We start from the raw sequence: 3,693 nt of genomic DNA, 5'->3' as shown, positions 1-3,693 counted from the left end.
CCTGCAAAAAAGAGAGCTTCTTTCTATGCTCTGTGATAGTGGGAATACAAACATGTTCTTGGCAGCTGTTCTCAAGATTATTACTCAAGGACCTCTCCTTTCAAGAACTTACATACAAGGTAGCCAAATGGGACCTCTAGGAGTTATTGCAATCCCATCACAATTCCCATCACATCAAAGGTAACAAGACAAAATGAGCTCTCTAACGTAAGTCTAAATAGTTTGTAATGTTTTTCCAACTTCTCCCCTCCTAGCTATCTATATTTCACAATTTCTAACATATAAAAGATGTTATTTTCAATCAACACTTTAAACTATTGTTAATAATGCTAATTCCTTTGTTTCCAGTTTGGCTTTGGTCCTACATCCCACAGAAGCACTGTGGAATGTCCCTTCACTTAGCCCAGATGGATAAAAGGTTCATAGCTGCCTTATACCCCTGCAGTCAACAGGAAGCAAATGCCTAAACATCTGGGTCATGGGTTTCAGCAATACAAGCCACCCCCGAAGTGTTATTCAATGCAAGTAAAGGCTGAAGTCCTAAAGTTTTCATAGATTGGTCAATTTTGAGAAGCCTTGGAAGAATTAGGGATTTCATTTTTCCCAGCTGAACCCAAAGTATGAGAATTAACCCTGAGGTTAACACTTGGCCAAATTCTTCCCTAAGACACCAATGGAAACACAATAAAAATTCATTTGACTCCAAATTAAGATGAAAGCTGCCTCCTAATGCAATTCTCATTGCATCAAAACACAAATAACACTATTGCAGGAAAACAGTTTCCTTTCTTTGTGGTCCAGACATGAAAAAATTAACAAGCTGGAAGTAATTCTCCTCAGCTGGGGATGAATACATGGCATTTGCATCTCATAGAAATCAAGCGTAGCAGTCATATTTCTGAGCATGGACTACACAAGTATTCATTATCATATCATCAACAGAGTGTATGACTGTTGTCAGGTCTATCTGTGCTGTAACAGTAACCATCAGTCACAAGGTGATCTGAAGAAGCAGATGCAGAGAAATTAGTCTAAATGAGTCTGTTTCATCATTTTCTTTGTACCGTTAGCACAGTGTGCTGTTAATTTTGACAAGGATTTAAATTATTGTGTTCAAGTGGTCGCTAAGTTGATCAAGAAACCTTGCATAACTTCATTCTGCGTACCTTAGGGTCTTCAGCATCAACAGGAAGACCATTTTTCTCTTCTGATTGGGCAGTCCTTTAGGAAGCTCCTTTTCTTTTCCTGAGTCAGTGAGAAGTGAGAGGAGTGTAAAGACACAGTCTGCAACCTTGGTGTATTTTGATTACTCTTCTTCATGGCATAGCTTGTCTGGACCTCCCCTAACAGGCAATTTCAGCACTGAGTATCTAGGTACGATTGTGGCAAGGCTGAAAAGTACCATCCTCTCCAGTTCAGATGAAATTAACCATCTTGAGAAGCTGAAGGTATCAAAAGCTAAAGCTTAGCAAGTGCCTGTAAATATTAATGCTCTTCTTTTGATCAATGAATAGGATAGCTGCCATTTCAATAATAAATATGTTTGTTTTTTAATCAATAATAATAATTTTTAAAAAAAGAAAGTGATGCAAAACTTCAAGTTGGGGACATATATTTAGTTTTTACATTAATGCTTTTTAGGCACATGATGCCTCCTTGAAATGTGTCTCATCTGAGTACCTGCGTATAGATTTTTATATGTGATCTAAACTCTAATTATAATCAATGGAGCTCTAAGATTCAACACTTTCCACCAGATAAGAGTCTGGTGATACTTGAGACGTCTCACGATACCTGAGACTTTCACCTAGACCTGAAAAGTCCTGTGAATATCTCCTTGGCTGATATCAAGAGCCATTTGGGTACAATGGGCAGCATCCCAGGTCTGAGGTTAGGCAAGTAAAATCATACTCCCTGGATTTCAACAGACTGTAAAAAGATCCTGGATACCTCTCTCAAATGTAGCTACATCTGGACACCTAGTGTCTTAGCGGCACACTGATCGTATGTTTTTCATCCATTATCTGATTGTGAGCCTGGGTCCTTTGCATTCAGCCCATGACAGGTACTCAGCAAACATGAGAATTACCTAACGATGACATAGAATAATAGAATCATAGAATCATTAAGGTTTGAAAAGACCTCTAATATCTAGTCCAATCATTCACCTACCATCAACGTTGCCTATTAATCCATGCCTCTCAGTAACATATCTACTTGTTTCATGGTATCTCCAGGGATGGTGACTCTACAACTTCCCTGGGCAGTCTGTTCCAGTGCCTGACCACTATTTTGGGGAAGAAATTTTTCCAAATATTCAACCTGAACCTCCCCTGGCACAACTTGAGGCCATTCTTGTGCAATCATTGGTACCTGCAAAAAGAGGCTGACCTTCACCTCATTACTCTTTTTAGAGAGTTGTAGGAACAATAACGTATCCTCTGTGCCTCCTTCTTCACAAAAAACAACCTCAGAATACTATCAGTGTTAAGCCTTAAAGCAACACTGTGTTTGTACCATGTGCTGTGATGAATGCTTTTAACTAATAGATGACTTTGTTAACAAATCAGTTCATGCAGGGCCAGACAGAAGCAAATTAGCAGAATCACGGTTTTTTGTTACTGAAGTACAGGGGAGAAGCAATGCCCATTGCAAAGAGGTAGATTTCAAACTCAAGGAGAGTAGATTTAGGTTGGATTAAAGAAAAAGTGTTTTACAGTTAGGGTGGTGAGGCACTATGACAGGTTGCTCAGAGATGTGGTGGATGCCCCATCCCTGGAGACATTCGAGATCAGGCTGGATGAGGCTCTGGGCAACGAGCTGTGGATGTCCCCGTTCTTTGCAGAGGTCTTTAAAAGTCCCTTCCAACTCTAAGGATTCTATGTGAGGTACTGGCACTGCATCATGCTCTCCTGATTAATGACAAATCTCAGTTTAAGGCTGCTCATCTCTTTAGTGTCATTTTGTTCTGCATAGCCATGACCACGCTACTTTTAAGGTATTTCCTAGAAATAAATAACGTTAAATTTAATGGGAATTGTATGACTTTTTACTGCCTAAACAGATATTTCATAACTTGGATGGCAGGAGTAGTGTCTTAGTCCAGAAGAAAAACTGATATAATAATCAGCAATGAGAAGAAATTGAAGCATGTAGTGAGGTGCAGAGGTACCTCAGTCAGCTGCGGTGCCCACATGTGCAAAGCAGCAACCTTCAGCTTGTGTATCCAGGGCAGGTGGGCATGTAGATCTGAGATATTGGCTTACAGTGTGCATGGAAAATGAGTTATATGCTGACCTCAGACTTGAATTAGAGTTTACCACAAACTGGAAATGTGAACCAAACAACCTGGAGTTTTACAGCTATTAAAGAAGCATCTGAATTTTGTACCTTAAAGAGATATCATTGGATTCTGCATCAAATCCTTTCTGCAACATGTTTTCCTACTCAAAGCAGGATATACATTTTTAATAATACGTTATTTACTTTTTATATTGTTCTCTGTTGTAAATTGGGGAAAAAATCATATCATAATCGTTAACATATTTTTGTTTTCTAAAATCAATTGTTTTTTTTTTTGCTAAGTAAACTCATTGGAAGTTGATATTTGATTGTTTTTCATCTGGATAAACTTTCTTTTACAAAGGAAAACTATTTCTCTTAAATGTTATGATAAGTTTTTGAATCTACAAG

This window comes from Lagopus leucura, unplaced genomic scaffold (assembly GCF_019238085.1).
Source record: "Lagopus leucura isolate 7727_CA_CO unplaced genomic scaffold, USGS_WTPT01 Super-Scaffold_702, whole genome shotgun sequence".
Taxonomy (NCBI): Eukaryota; Metazoa; Chordata; class Aves; order Galliformes; family Phasianidae; genus Lagopus; species Lagopus leucura.
The sequence above is the reverse complement of the archived record's forward strand: the minus strand, read 5'-3'. Positions refer to the sequence as shown.